Source organism: Ipomoea nil, unplaced genomic scaffold (assembly GCF_001879475.1).
Source record: "Ipomoea nil cultivar Tokyo-kokei standard unplaced genomic scaffold, Asagao_1.1 scaffold0176, whole genome shotgun sequence".
Classification (NCBI taxonomy): Eukaryota; Viridiplantae; Streptophyta; class Magnoliopsida; order Solanales; family Convolvulaceae; genus Ipomoea; species Ipomoea nil.
Genome location: NW_017616604.1, coordinates 2021176 through 2038417, shown reverse-complemented (window position 1 = coordinate 2038417; position 17242 = coordinate 2021176). Strand labels below are relative to the sequence as shown.

General features: G+C 34.4%; 2 long non-coding RNA genes across 4 annotated transcripts in view; both read left to right on the top strand.

Annotated features, from left to right (window-relative positions):
- Positions 1 to 15323, top strand: part of LOC109177100 — a 52018-nt gene extending 36695 nt beyond the window's left edge. For 2 of the 3 annotated variants that reach the window (XR_002053520.1, XR_002053522.1), the window contains exon 3: positions 14809 to 15323. This is a non-coding gene — a long non-coding RNA (uncharacterized LOC109177100). Of the gene's footprint in view, positions 1 to 14106; positions 14251 to 14808 lie in introns of those variants that run through there. The other variant, XR_002053521.1, reaches the window with a different exon arrangement.
- Positions 3977 to 5103, top strand: LOC109177112. Its single transcript, XR_002053524.1, has 3 exons — positions 3977 to 4041; positions 4337 to 4453; positions 4846 to 5103. It is a non-coding gene; the product is annotated as an uncharacterized LOC109177112 (long non-coding RNA).
- Positions 15324 to 17242: the final 1919 nt, after the last annotated feature.

The following is a 17242-nucleotide window of genomic DNA, read 5'->3' as shown; positions in this document are numbered from 1 at the left end:
TATAGTTTAAGATTTGTAGTAATCACCCACCTTAAATATTATTTTAATTGTAAATATATTTATGTTCATAATTTTATCATAGGAATTCACACATAATAATTATTAAATAACAAAATTGTTATATATGAATAAACCTCATATAGTGTATATTTTTATAACATATTTTCTGTACATTGCACGGGACAAATACTAGTAATATATTAAAGCATTAAAGAACTAGGCACAAAGGTTTATAAATACTTTTCACCCGAGAATCTCTAAAGTAAATTAGCCACACATAGCTAATATGCAATACAAAGTAATAATTAAGAGTTTACAAATAATCAAGAGAGTACAAGAATTAAACCAAACGATTCTCCCAAATCTCCCTAGCTTTCTTCTTGCTTCCCAAGAAAATTTGTGGCTCTTGATTCTCTTCTTTCTTGCCTCCAAACTGAGCATAATGCCCTAGGGTTGAATAAAGATGAGTTTTTTATAGTTGAAGCTCAATAGGAATAGATTTGGAAACTTCCACACAACTTTCCAAAATCTTGCCCAGTGACGTAGGTCCGATTAGAAGGCTTATTTTGACCCTTTTTCCTTTTGATATAGACTTTTATGTCTTTATAAGAGTTATATCCCTTCGAGTATTCTTTCCAATGGCTCAATAATCACTTCATTTGGATATTCCTAAGATGATATATGGTCCAAAAATCAAACGGTCGTGAATCTATGCGAGAATCTTGCTCTTTTGAAAAGTGATGAAACTTCACTGAAAATTTTCGATGTGTTGAGTCTTTCTCTGAGTCATAGGTTGTAGCCCTTTGAGTCTTATTTCCAATGGTTCAATAATCACCTAAATCGGACATTCTTAGAGTGAGATGATCAAAATACTCAAGTGTCGTCAAATTCAATGGGAATTACAACTCTTTGGTCTTTTGCTCCACTTTTTCCTTGTGTTGTTCTTGTGATCAAATCCATTGAAAGTACCACTCTTTGGCTCTGTTTGAAGCATTTTAGCCACCTCCTTAGCTTCACATTGACTTTGTTTTGGCTCCAAACTCATCCTAAAACTTTCCTTGCTTTTGCAATTGATCTACAATGGTTCCAAAACACTAACAAATACCGTAAAACATTCAAATCAAGTATAAAATCATATCCTAATGAGAAAACAAGGGAATATGCAATGAAAGTAACAATTAAATGAACTTAAACCCAACAAATATATTCAAACCAACACTATAAATATGTACAATTAAGCTCACATCAAACTCCCCCACACTTAAACTTTTGCTTGTCCTCAAGTAAAACCAAGGAATAAATCACAAGTCAAGCATACAAATTATTCCTACTCTCTCTTGCACAACCTTTCATACCACCAACCAACATGCAACAAAACATCAAACTTCAAAAGTCATCTCAGTTTGGCACATAAGACCCATTCTCAAGTCAATAACCAAGCACAAAAAATTATTAAAGTACGTGAGGGTCAAGTATGCACAAATTCTATGTTGAGATTATGCAAAACACGGCTCATGAATGAGATCCCATAGGCTTTGTTGGAGATAATGAACAACAATCGATTTAATATCCCAAAAATAATATTTATATATACACACACTAGTATATAAAATATTATTGGATATTTATCCGAAATATATATATATATACACACAAATATATATAAACGGATCCAAAGGTTATATATACATGTATATCTACGGAAAATATATACCAATATATATTAACCAAAATTGAAACTAATAATCCTCGGATTATAAGTCCAATCCAACTAATATATCAAAAGAGGGAGAACGGATTTTTGCTTAAAAGCATAATCCAAAACAAGAAAGAAGAAGAAGGAAGAGAGAAATGTACGAGTTAGGCGAGTGCCTTTCTTTCCTTAAAACCTTATTTGCCACCTCCCAAAAGTGCTAGGAGCGTTGTGGCCTAGGTTTCCCAAGATAAAACGTACAACGGTTCGACGTTTGAGCACCCAAACGAACGAACCCGGCGAACTAGAGCACGGGCAAAACACAGTAGCAAGAAAGGAGTAGGAGCAGAGTTTTGGAGCTGGGAAAAACAGAATTTTCTGTGTTGTGTGTGTTGTTCTCTCTCTGTGTAAACCTGCTGCTCCTACACTCTTCTTATATCTCTCTGTGTAAACCTGCTGCTCCTACACTCTTCTTATATAGGAGTTGAAAAGGTGGAATTAATACAAGATTAATCCTGTAACAGTCCAGAACCAACAAATGGTCTGCGCTGTTTCAGCTCAGTTACTTTCGGGATGCACGAAAGTTCGTGCTTCAGTGCACACGAGACTGAACTCTCGTGTAACCTCATGACAGCGCACGAGAGATCAGCCAATTTCCGGACGACATTCGTGCCACCAGGTGCCGGCGCACACGAGCTCGGGCTTGAATCAAGCCTTTTTCAATCTCGTCTAGTTGGAATTTGATTTGCACCCCCCAACCCCCCCCCCCCCCCCCCCCCGCGCGAGAGAGCCTCTATGCTATACAATTCTACAAGCTCTAAAAAAGCTCTTGTATAAAAGGGGGGTGAAATCCTCTTTCCAAATCAATGTGGGACAAAGCTCACTTTTCCCTTACATTTTTCCAACTCAATGGGTCTACTTTGAGAATCAATATCTCATTCACCCATTATCCGTTTTGAGCGTACAATATATCAATCTCTTCGTCTCACTACGAAGAACCCGAATCCACTTTGACCCGATCCAAATCGGAAGTGGACTCCACTGATAATTGTACCACAAAATAGCCACTTAATATGTCATTTTATGCCATTTTAATGCTATTTTTTCCAATAGGCTTGCCCTTCATACTCCCACTAGCTCAACTCTAAGAATGCAAGCTAAGATCAAATAGGTCTTTATTAAGTTTGTAGTGGGCTAAGGGTGTATGATTAACAAAGAAGTGGTATGGATAATTACAAAAAGTGGTAATTCTAATAATGTTGCCTTGGCTAATGATTCGTTTGTTGTTGGTAATCGTGAGACTTTACCTATTGCCTTGCATTGTGGTAGCACAACTAATTTGCATGGTAATGGTACGAGCTACAAACACAACATATCGAAGGCACATTGGCAGGTATTCATTTTATTATTATGATTTTGAACATTTGCTATTTGTTGAACTTGCATTTGATGGTGATACTAACTGCCTAATACATATTTTCCGTTACTTTTAGATAATTATTACCATAAACTTACTATTTTTTAATGGTAATAATGTGCTATCTAAATTATGGTAATATATCAAGGACATGCAACTTTTGCAAATGTTTTAATCTCCCCTATTGTACTTTAACATTAACAGGGCGTTTGGTTGGAGAGAAGGAATTACGTGGGAAATGAATTGCAATTCCATGGAAGATGAATTACTGGGAATAAAGTGAGAATTTAAATTTCAGTGTTTGGTTTACAGGAATAGAATTACTGGGAATTTCAATTCCAATGTTTGGTATACATGGGAATTGAAAGGGAATAAGTAGTACAAAGTCCAAAATGTTCATTGTTGTTGGCAGACATTAATTTTAAGTTAAATAAAGAGAGGAGTAATTTTGACTCATCACTATTTTTTTTTCTTCCTAAAATCCCAGGAATTAAAATCCCGGGGAGGGGGGGACATGGGATTTTAATTCCATGAAAATGGGGGAAGTGTAATTTCATGGAATTGCAATTTCTTTCAACCAAACAAGGAAATTTTATAGCCTTTGAAATTAGGTGGGAAGAGAATTTAAATTCCCTTCAACCAAACGGCCTGTAAGTGGTTATTATAGCTTGTAGTTTTGCCATAATTTTTTGTATGTCCATATGCGATATTTTTTTTAGAAATCCTACTGCAGGATTTTTGGCCTCTTCTGTCAATATGACAAATTATGCGAGGCGACACTAACATACGAATATCAGAAATGATCATGTGATGGCAATCCTAAAAGACACCAGACTTTTTCGATTGATCATGTGATGGCAATCATGTGCAGGCTGTTTCGAGAATGTCAGGGCCATCAGCGAATCCCCACTTTTTTGTTTTGGATAAGAACGTAATAATCTACTTATATAGCATGTGTTCTATATCTGTAAATGTATTGATGCTTTGAGCTCTTTGCATACTATGAATACTATATGAAATTTCTTAAACTTCCAAAAGGTAATATTCTTCATTTTGTCATAATGTAAAACATAATTATATAAGTAATCAGAGATTAGTAAAAAGTCAAAGACAGCAAATAAAAAAATGAATGTGACAGTATGCCATTTTTGTCATGCTTGCCCATTTTTTTTTTTGATATTTGTTTTTTCTTCTGTTTATTTGAGAGACTATGGGTGCTGATGCAGGGTCTTATCACAGAAGAGAGGCAGGACCTTGATCCAGCTGTTTTTCCTTTTGCTAAAGCGGCCCAGCATGAGATCAAGAGCATAGGACTTCATGAAGGTGCAAGTCTTGCTGAAGTGGTGAGTTTACTGATAAATTTCACTTGTATTAGATGCCTTGCCTGGCCTATTTCTTTCTTTCTATCTCACTTTTCTTGAAATGTTCTTGAGTATGTTGAGTATTAATATGTATAAAAAAAACACTTGCCATATCATATCATGAACTGTTTATACTTTGTTAGATAGAAGAATATTATGACTGTTTTTGTTCTACTAAACATAGTGGATTTCAAAAGAAAAAAAAAAACATAGTGGATATCTCAGTCTCTAAACATGTGACATGTCACATTATTTCTTTTTCTAGGGATTTGGAGACTTTAATAAGCTCAATGTCTTCCAGAGATTTTTACCTTCCACTTAATCTGTTCAATGTCTTAAGATTATACTAAAACATATTGGGGTTTTATTGGCAGTTGAAAGACAGAGGCTTGTGATTTTGAAGCTGGAAGTGATACGATAATTGATAAGCAGGGGTTTGACTGTTTGACTGCACCACTGTTCTTGCAAGACTTGAGGTAAAATTAGTTCAAATGCAAAAGACTTGAGGCAAAATAACCCGTAGATACATTACTATGACTATTTGTTATAATTAGTTTCTTTGTTTTTATATTAGTCTTTACAAACTTGTATGAAACATTTCATTTTGGTAGTGATGATAAAGTCTTTTAATATATTGATTGAGTTTATTTTAATTGCATTATAATTTTTACCAATACAATATTTGTAGTTACAACATAACATAATATCGATTAGTGAGAAAAAAATGTATTACAAAAATTAATATTTAATTAAAAGTAACAATATATACAATATTATAAAAATAATATTTGACACTAAATTATTATTTTTAGTGACGGGCAAAATCTAATATAATGAGGAATAAATAGTAATATTAATGACGGGATTTTCCATCACAAAAAGAACGTTTTAGTGACGGTAAATACACTATCACTATATGTTTATTATTGATGGTCTCATATCCCGTCACTATTTGTTTTTAACCTCGGAAGAAATAACGACGGGTGGTGACGGTAAATTTTCTGTCATTAAAAGTCTTTTATGATGATTTTTGATTTTTTAGTGACGGTTTTACCTCTCACTAATGATCAATTTTCTTGTAGTGTTAATAGAATGCCGAGAAAATTTCAAGATCTTCAAACCCATGTAATAATTTATACTAAACTAGAAGTTTAGAAATAACAAACAATCTGCTAAAAACATCAAGGAGTGACTAAAAGTCCATTTCATATATATTAAGAGTTAAAATCTCAACTAGGACTAATATCTCTACCGTTTTTCCTTTATGCCATAAGCATAGGGAATTTATCAGTTTAAGGATTTTCAAAAACTATATCTAATATAGAAATTCCGTCACTCCTAAAAAATAAAATTTTTATCCTAAATATTTTTTTTTCTCGCCTCGAAGGCAAAAACCCTCAATAAAACTATAGGTGCACAAAATAATATTCGGGCAGTGGAACAACCAAATTCAAATAATTTTTTTTTGGGAAATGACATATATTTGGTTGATATTGCCATGGAAGATATTTATAAATAAATCTATTACAGTTGTTGACAACATATTTTGCATCTATAATTGTTCATATTGTTTAAATCTAGATCCAAAAGCTACAACAGTAATATAACGCCTGAAGCGTGCAAACTATTTGATGAAAAAGAAAAAGTAATGAAGACATACAATTCAACTTGCTAAAAGAAGTAGATACACCAAAGATGTCATGAAAAGACATGTGGTGAAACATAAAGCGAGTTGATAGGGTTTTACATAGAGACCCAATAATGATCATAATAAAATAATATCCTTCCATGATATTATGTTGCGCTGTTTAATAAACTAGCAACAAATAATATAATTAGATATGTAGCTAATAACACAGTCACCACATATTTATATGGGTTGCCTATATATACTTGTTTTAAAAAAATCCTAGATGGATTTAAATTCTCGAAATGCTATAAGCAAAAATCGCAACGTGAAGAGTGTAAAAATAATATGTTTCTTCTATAGTCAATAATTATTTAAGTATTTTCCTTCTAAAAAATTAAAAGATGTATTATCACATGCCTGAAACATGACAAAATATGTACATGACTAGAGATGGTATGTAAAATGTCCTAAATACCTTTTATATATATATATATATATATATACTTCGTTCTTTTGGTATATTAATTGCTGTCCAATATATCGAGAAAGATAAATGACCCATTTAAACATAAAAGGATTTATTTTTAGGACCAGAAGTCCACTGTATTGAAACGTCATTTTGAATATTTATTGGGACTAAAAATCCCACCCCCGGCCAATTGCATTTGTAATATTTTTGCTGATTCTCTTATTAGAATTATTATAAAATCATGCCTTAGAATGATGTTTAGTTTATATGGTGGACCAATTTAGGCTTTAAGCTTTATTCAGCCTAATGATAATACCTGTTCTAGTAGATATCTTGGTTTCATTAATTAAAAAAGCTTTATCTATAGCGACAAATAAGTTAGGAATGAGATGAGAAAAAAAGGAAACTACGTAGAAAATCAAGGTAAAATATTTGTAAATAGTGTCATTTGCATCGATCGTATACAGCAGAGACGGAGTAATGATCTCACTTTGCATTGGAACCAGGCCTTGTGAAGTTAATATTCCAAAGATGAGATTAGGATACGGAAGTCTTACCTTCTGTTCCCTGGGATGTATCATGGTGAGAATATGATAGAAGATCCATCTCCCCAGATCAACTGTCATCTTGGTGTCGATTCTAAACAGAAGAGCAGCTAGTTGCTTTCCAACAATATGAAAGTGTGCTGATGGAAATCAGTTGTGCAAAGCAATGCGGTTCAAAATAACAAACTTGGAGGTAAATTCTGAGCTTGACAAGGTATCAGTATCATCTGTTGGCCAAACTGGAGTCAGTTCGCCAGTGAGTGTCTTTGCAACCAAATCCCAGTCAGAAATTTCTTCTTCCTCAACCGTCTTCAACCCATAGTACTCATTGATCATGTCTGGTCCGAACACATACCACTGTCCCCTAATAAAAATTTGTTGGCACCTTGTACTAGTAAGGTTATCAATCTCCTCATTCAGGTTGCAGTAGAACTCGTAGGTTAGCAACTTTGAGAAAGGGCAAATGGATGTTACTGTCTTCAGCAGGCCACCCTCACTCAACAGAGGCAAAATATCATAGACTGAATTCAATTGATCCTCATCAACAGATCTCTGGACTATTAGCTCTCGTCTCACCATTGTAGACCACTTGTCTTGAGCAGTTGCAGAGACAAACTGTGGCTTGTAAATAGAGGTATCAGGACTGTCAGAAACATTCTGTACATCAGGAGTAACACTCCTTCGCCTTGTAGTAACTTTCATCTTTCTGGTTGTTGTGGAAGGAACAACTGTAGGAGCCTTATTTTTAACAGACGACCTCAGAGTCTTAAACACTTGTCTGACCAGTGGGTCACTTTCAGCCTTCTTAGAATCGTCCGACCTTCTTCTCTTTTCAGGTTGAGTGGATTCGGTAGGTGCATCACTGGCAACCACATCAACTCTTTCTGGAACTCCTTTTCTTTTGGACTTTCGCCTTTCTCTGACAGGGGAGCTCTTTGTAGGACTTGGAGATATAGAATTGCTGGTTTCAGACACGTGGACAGAAGAGGATGCAAGAAGTTGGGTGACTTCTCTGATTTTGAAAGTTGTGCTGTTCGTGGAGCGGAGAATTCATGAGCTATCCCATTTTCTGAACAGAATTCTGAGTATAAGGAGTTCTCAAACTCTTTTCCATGATCACTTCTCAACCTTTGGATTTTTACAATGGGCTCGTCCTTTTCTTTTTGTATTCTGATGCACAGAGTTTTGAAGGCATTAAACGCCTTGGACTTTTCTCTTAGAAAATATACCCAACTGAACCGGGAGAAATCGTACACACACACAAATATGTATTTCTTTCCTCCAATGCTTTCAATCTGAGTTGGTCCCATAAGGTCTATATGAACCAGTTCTAGATATCTCTCAATAGTAATCATCTTTACTACTTTGTGAGGGGCCCTGATTTGTTTTCCAATAGCATATGCACCACAAACTCCTTCCTGTTCTATTTTGAGCTTTGGTATCCCTCGAACAGCTTCAAGTTTGATCACTTTGTCCATATCTCTAAAATTTATGTGTCCCAAACGCCGATGCCACAGTTTTGGTTCATCTGCTTTTGATATTAGACAGGTAGTTTCATTTGTTAAAACATAGCAATTGTCAGAAGAGCGAGTTCCTTCCATTACCACTTGATCTGCCTTATCACGGACTCTGCAGCAGTCTCAGTTGAAACACACATTCCAATTCTGATCACACAGCTGACTGATGCTAATAAGATTTGCTTTCACGCCACTGACTAAGAGAACTTCGTCCAGATATGGCAATCCTGGAACATTTAAGGTACATTTACCAACTATCGTTCCCTTTTGTCCGTCCCCATACGTCACTGATCCACTGCTAGGTTGAACGGTCATGAGATACTTGACATTCCCAGTCATATGTCTGGAGCAGCCATTGTCGAAGTACCATCTTGCTTCAGTCATAGAGGCGGTAAGAACAATTGTGGGATAGCAGATTACTTCTGATTTCCTGACCCAAACCTGCCTCGTGAAAGGAGTAATAGACTTAGCTTATTCGGATATTTCTCCTTACTCTGATCTATGTAGAAGAAGTAGCATTCAGGTCTGGTGTGCCCTTTTGTTAGACAGTAGTGACAGATGGGTACGTACTGTCTAACTTTAACAAACTTAGGCTTGAACTTTGAGTGCTGAGACTGAAATTTGACTCTGCTAGATTCAACTTCAGTAATCAGAGTGTGCATGCTTCATTTCTGAGTGAACTGAGTTGAACTTGATGATTGACCTAGTTTATGACAGAGAACTGAGCCACCACCAGATGTACCTTCTTTGATAAACACAGGAGCTGACATTGAGGACTGTCCTCATTCAAATCCAAGTCCCTTTTTATCATTAGGATTTCGACCAGAATCCAGAATTTTGTCTAAGGTAGATGTGGTATCCAGCGTATTGATGGTTTTCTTCAGATCCTCCAGTTCTTTTATCAGCTTTCCCTCTCGAGATCTTATCTGAGCAATTAGATCTTTTTTTTTGTGACTAATTAAGTGTTTAGTTTCTTCAATAGTTCATCTTTGTGTTTCAGATCTTCATTCAGATTCTTGTTGATTTTCACCAGTTGTTCGCAACTGCCAACCAGTTTAGCAAATGTCATCTCTAGCTGAACATGTCTCTCTTCAAAATCATCTGATGATATGTACGATTCTCCATCAGTTTCATCTTCTTCTGAGTGATCCTCTGTAGCTATGAAGAAGGCTACGAAGTTTCCAACATTTTCATCAGACGGGTCATCTATTGTTTCCTCTTCATCATCACTTAGGGTAGACACTAACATAGATTTCTTCCTTATGAGATATGTTGCACATTCAGATTGTATATGTCCAAACCCTTCACACTCTCGACACTGCACTAACCGATTTAGAGTTCTAACTGTGTCAGTAGGTGTACTTCTGAATTGCCCTATTCGCCTAGTCTGGGACTGACTATTCTTTGTGAAGGAGGACGGTTCTGATTTCTGATGTGAAGAGTTTCTACTTTTGTACTGTGTCTTGTTAGGTTGTCATTGACATCTTCGATTGAAACCTTTCAGTATTTTCTTGAAATTTTTTGTTAACAAAGCTAAGGCTTCATCATCTATGTCATCTGTGTCAGATTCTCTATCAGCTTCAGCAACAAAAGCCACTGATTTGCTTTTTCTGCTTACTGCAAGATCGTCATCAGCCAGCACTTGAAGTTCATAAGTATGTAGATTACCCATAAGCTCTCCCACACTCTTCTTCTCACAGCCTGTGTTTTCTTGAATTGCAGTCACTTTCATTCGGAATCGTTTGGGCAGAGAGCGAAGGATCTTCTTGACAACTCTTTCATCAGTAAATGGTTCACTAAGTACTGAAGCTCTTTTCATCAAATTCTAAACAAGACAATGGAAGTTAGAGATAGTTTCTTCTTCACTCATCCTGAGGGCTTCGAACTCTGATAGAACCATCTGAAGCTTTGACTGTTTGACATCACTGGTACCCTCAAATCTAGTTTCAAGAATTTCCCATACACGTTTTGCCTCTTTTATCCCTGTAACCAAGGTAAAGACTGATTCATGTAGAGATCCTACAATAGAATTCAATGCTTTATTATTCAGATCAGAGGACGACATCTCATCTTCAGTCCATGTCTCCATTGGTTTGACCTCAGCAGATCCATCAGCATTCTGAACTGTCGGAGGACTCCATCTAGTGAGGACAGTACGATAAACTCTGGTGCCTCGTGCTTGAAGATAAATCTCCATTCGAGCCTTCCAGAATGAATAGTTGTGACCATCCAATTCTGGTGGTTTCATACTTGCATCCATCCTGAATCAAAACAGACAACCAGCCAGAACACACACGCAAAGAGCAGTCTAACAGCCAACAGACAACCAAGTAAACAGCTTCTTAAATAGAGAAAAATGCAAAAAAAAAAAAAAAAAAAAATTCTTCCCGTAAGGATCAAGTCACTATGTAGGCTTAAAAGCTCTGATACCACATGTAATTTTGCATATCCTCAGTATAAGAATATCGATTTAGTTTTCTAGCAACTGGAATACTGAACTGACTGACTCAGAGACTTAATTAACCATTCATTCAGTTGGAAAGCAGATTAGTTTAAAGCGGAAGATTAAAGCAGAAAATAAATCAACACATATGATGTTTACCCAGTTCGATACAGTGTGTATCTACATCTGGGGGACGATCACCGAGGCGTCCAATCCACTAAACACAGTCACATTTTTAATAGTCACACACACACACACACACACACACACACACACACACACACACACACACATACTAGTTTTTTACGCGCATTGCGCGATTGGTATAATGCCCAATGTTTTTTTTTTTCAAAATAAACACTTTAAAGTATATCATGGCAAGATTATATTAGAATTGTTCATGCATAGATAATTGAATGTTGAATTTGCGTGTTTAAATATGTAATTCTAAGTTTACAAATGCAAGATAATATAGTCAAGATTGATTATAATTGTCAATAAAATAATTTTATAGGTATGGTTGAAACCAAATACGGGATATAAGGGAGAGCAAATAAAAATTAGGGTATAAAATATTAAATATATACTAATATTGAATAGCTAACTGCTGATTGCTAAACAATGCAAGGTAGTTTCCCACTTCAATTTGTTGTGTGATTTGAATACTCTTTTTGTGAATAAACCCCCAAGTAGTTAATATGATTGGATTGACTTAATTATATATATATATATATATATATATATATATATATATATATATATATATATATATATATATATATATATATATTAAACAATTATTATTATTATTATTAAATATATGTATACCCTTAAGTCATTTTACATGTTAATCTAAACAGCTAATTTTTTCAAATAAAAAGTATATCATTTGATTATTAAAATTACATTATTTTGTATACTATCAAATAATGTTCTTTTAGTATATTAAGAATTTACCTTAAATTAATGGAAATTACATTATTTTGTGTATTATTAAATAATGTACATTTAGTACACAAATAATGTATTTTTATTATATTAAAAATGTACATTGTATTCATAGAAAATACATTATTTGAATAATGAAAGTACAACATCACAATGTTATTCCCTTTTCTCCCCAAATTGTGGCCCCAACTCCCCCGTCACCTTATAATCTATTCTCATATTTTCTCTCCAATCTTTCCCCCATTTCTTCATTTTTGGGCCATACTCATTCAAACTCTTATACATCATCTATTATTTTATTAATTTTTATATAATTAATAATTTCAATTTTATATTTATAATTTTGATTTTAAATAAAAATAAATTTAAATAACCACATAAAAAATTTGAAAATAAATTTTAAATACTATATATACCAAAAATTATTAAAATTGAAAATTTTAAAAATAAAATTTAGCCTTTCGTTTAGATTTTTTTTTTTTTTTTTTTTTTTGGTGGGGGGGGGGTGGGGGGTGGGGGGGTTAAACACATGGTGGGGAATAAATGCGGTTATTCTGAGTGGTTGTTTACCAAAATGGAGAAATAGAAGATGTTCCAAAAAGTAGAAAAATGAAGCGGTAGAAAAATGAAAAATGAAAAATGAAAAGTTGTTTACTAAATTTCTTTCTTCAAATCGTATTTTCATTTCATTTCTCCACCTTTCTCAAAAATGTTGGAGAAAGGCAAAATCAATGTCTTTAAATGGAGAAATGGAGTGATGTGCTTAAATAGTGTAATTTATTCTTGAGGTCTTGTCATCGATTTCCACTACTAGTAGTGTGTATGCCTGTTTTTCCCCTTCCTTTTATTCTTTATATGTTTACCATTTTATTCCCTAAGGGCCCCCTACACCCTTGTTTACTGTTTAATTAAAATAGTTATTGAATAACATCACATCACCAGGACTATGTGGTCCAATGGTATCCGGGTTGGACTTCCATTTGGAAGATTATAAGTTTGAGCCTCAGTGGAGGTGTTATTGGTTCTTTGTGTTTCAGTAGGTTGAGAAAGTATATGAACAGATACTACAATGTAATAGAGTCAGTAACTTTCAAAAAAAAAAAAAAACATCACATCATCATCATTATTATTATTATGTTTACCGTTTTATTGAAACAGTTACTTATTATTATTATTATATTAATATTAATTTTTATTATTATGTACTCAAACTATGAGCCATATTAGGTTGATATTATAGGCAGCATTATACAAGTCAAAGTAATGAACACCAAAGTTATAAAACAAAATGTTTCTATTGCCCCAAAGTTCCCAAATGACATCCTATAATAAGTAATTTCTATTGACTTTTTTTTTTTTTTTTATTCAGTCATGTGGTCTAGTCTATTTGAATATCAAAAGTCCAAATCAAAATTTTCACTCACCATGTTTACGGATTCATACCTTTAGCCTGTGATCGCCACCAACAATCATCATGCTAAAGATATGTTCATTATCATCTAGGAGCTCTAATCTTTCCTTGCTTGTAGTTGCTGTAAATCCTGACCTAACGTTAACTTCTATAACACTTCCAATTCTAAGGTCTCCTTGCAAGATGCACCTGCTCGATCATAAATGGTTTATAATTTGTGTGGTTGATCAAATCTTCTCACCAACGACTATACCTACAAATACTAATTAAAAATTAAAGATTTTAAAGACTGAAAATAAACACGAGATGGGAAATGGAAAGAAGTTGGTGGCAAAAGGAGAAATAATTAGGAAAAGAATAAAGTAAAAGCAAAAAGAAAAAGACAACGAAAGGAAAGAAATAAGAGAAAGAAAGTGGAGTTGGTGGTGGAGAAAGAAAGAAAAAAAAAAAAAAAGGAAGGGGTCCAGTGTTGTTTCACAGGAAAAGAAAGAAAGACCAAAGTGAAAATTTTGGCAAATTATACCGTGGACTGTAGTCCATGATGTATTGTGGTCCAGGCATTAAAACAGTGTCATTTCATTTAATGTAAAGAAACGGCAAACATGTTTTGCGCTGTACACAAAAAGTGACTTTGATTACCTCCCTATTGGTTTGAAAGTCTTGTCTATTTATATAAAGTGGAAAAACTATTCGTACTTCCGGAGTTTAAAACTATTTATTCTATGGGGATGCTAAGCCTAGAGAATTTTTGGCCAAATCTTAAGGAGTTAAGTTTACGTGAAACAAATTTAAAATGGAAGGATATGGATGTTTTTGGTAAGTTGTCTAAGCTTGAGTACCTCTCATTCGATAGACGAGCCCCGTTTAGGATCGAAAATGGAAACCCAAAGATGGAGGATTTCGTCGATTAAAGTTCTTGGTGATATATCAGAGTTCTCTACAATATTGGGAAGCCACTAGTAATCATTTTCCAGTCCTTGAAAAGTTAGTCCTTTCTCAGATAGCTTTGAAAGAAATTCCTAGTGGTTTTGCAGAAATAACTACTCTCAAATTAATCAAATTAAAAGGTTGTTGCGGCAGGGCAGGTTACTTCTACGAGAAGACCCATTGTCACCGTATTTGTTCATAGTAAGTGTGGAGGGTTTCTCACTTCTGTTTAAGGAAGCAAAGAGGGACAAGCACATCCATGGGGCGAGGGTTGCGCGTGGGGCTCCTCCGGTGTTTGATAAATATCAATTTCTACTATTTTCATGATGCATAATGATATGTGTATTTTTGTACACATTTTACCCCATTCCTTAACCAAGTTTGTGCTTAGCTTGCACCATTTATTGCATTGCATAAGGTTTATTAGTATTATTTCTCTTCTTTTAGGTGTTTTTATCTTCAATGGCAAGGGAAGTGAAGAAAAGGGAGATTTTTGGATGATGTGCAGCACTAAGGAGCTCTTTTTGAGATGATTGAGAGCATCATGAGATAATCAAGAAGAAGCCAGGATCGTGTTCAAGAGCCAAGTTAAGTGATGTCTCTATTTGATGACATCACATGGGCATCGACATTCCCGTGTAGGGGGCCGTTCTTGGGTACATACATTGCACAGGTGTGAGATAGCCTGTATGTACACACGGGCACCCACACGCCCGTGCTAACGGTCCCAATCTTGCGTATTGAGCTGTTGTTTATTTTGTTCAAATCTAAATTTGGAGGGGAGAGCAGAGAACTTTTTCCTAATTTTTCAGATAGCTTTCTAGCTTAGATTAGATTATTTTTCTTCAAAAGAATTTATCTACTCAGCTTACATACTTGGATTAGAGTGGATTCTTACACCTCAACTCTGATTTCTCCATTAAGAGAAGTTTTTCTCTATCTCTTTTGTTTTATTTGTGCTATGTCCTTGCTGGATATTTGTGCTTATCTGGTGTTTTTGAGCTTAAGAGTTTGCAATTGAGGCATTACAAAAGGAGAATTCCTTCTCTAATTCTAGATTGAAAGATCTTGAATTCTAACGTGTATTGGCGGAATAGGTGTCTCTCCTCAATTTTCTCAGATTATTCTTGCACTTAAAGACGTGGTTACCCTTAATCCATGAAGATCATATCAGATAGATGCAACCAGCACACCACAAATCTAGTATCAACATCTTACATTCTGTCCTATTTATTTTACTGGTTGAAGCTTCGTAATTGTCATTCATTTTGTATGTAAATAAGTAAGTTAATAATCTATATCTTAGTCTTTCATTTTCTTTAATTTCTTCCTCTAATTCTTTTATATGTTCAATAAATCCTTCAATTGGTCCATATAATTCTTTTTCTGATTCTCTCCATCCATTAACTTCTATAAGCTCTTCTTCTATAACATCACTGCCAAAGGCTTTTGCTGCTGCATCAAATTAAAGCTATGATCATTTCACATTCATGAGAGGAGTCGATTCTATGATAGTTGATTGTTACTTATAATAAAAAAATATAATACTTATTGCATAAAATTTAATGTTAATTTGAAATAAATAAATTATTATTTATAATATATTCAGAGGCAGACCTACCGTGGGGGTAGCTGCCCCCCACCCCCACCCTATATACCTCACCCTATATATAGCCCTTTTATATATATATATATATATATATATATATATATATATATATATATATATATATATAAACAAAACAAAACAAAAAGAAGAAGAAGAGGAAAGAATAGTTTTGTAATGATAGCTTCTTCCATTATATTGTCCAAGACATTCAACCAACCAAACATGTCCCTTTACTTTCCATGCCTTTTCTCGCCTCAATCGGTCAATCCCTACCAATTTTATCTTCTTTTTCTGCTTTAAAATAAATAAATATTGCCTTTCTAAATTGTAATACCGTAGCTACAGATTACAAACAAATTTCTCTTGAAACTTGTCTTTACCTTCCCTGCTTTTTCTGTCTTTAGTTTATTGACCAACAGTCAACCATTCCAAGCAGACATGACATCATCTTTTGAAATTCCACTTTACTAGCTTGTTGGAATATGCATTTTCTCATCAATTCATTCCACTATCTTTCTTTTTTATGTAACGCATGACAACAATCTTTCTTTTTTATTTTTTTTCTCTCATGATGATCCCATAAAAATCCACTTACTTGCAAATTAATTTTTTTTTATCTCTCCCTTCCATATTTTTTTTTTAAAAAAAAAATCAAGAAAAAAATCTTTTTTGGAGATGCTTTTAATAAATTATATTATAAATTATATTATAGTTTTTTTGTAGTATTACTGATTTTGTTATAATGCACTATTTGTTCATAACTACTTTTGATGGTTTTAGGGTCTTTGGGCCCAAGGAGGTTCAACACAACCTTTAGCTGGAGGATACATCTTTTAGTAAAGCTTCACTATTTTATTGTGTATCGTACATGTTGTATGGCTATTCTCTATACAAAGTGTTGTGTTTCTAATAATATAACAAGAATAATAGAAGGAAGAGTGATGGAATGGTGTGGAAGAGTGTTAAAGGGTTTCTCATGAGTAATAAATGGAGATTAATGGCTTTTAGTTGGGTAATAATTAGGAGGTTAGGAATGGTGGGGTAGATAAATAGGGTAGTAAATGGGCTAACGGCTAGTTTAGACCGACCTCCTACTCGCGCCGACTTCCGGGTCGAGCCGACTTCTCGGTTTGGCTCGTATCTCTTTTGGGCTTGCTCCATTTTCTTCTTGGGTTTCTCTTCTTCGTCTGGGCTTTATCTATTTTTTCCTTGGGCCCCGAGCCCACGGGGTTCAGACCCCATCAACTTTCTTAATCTAATGAAGCACAAAGA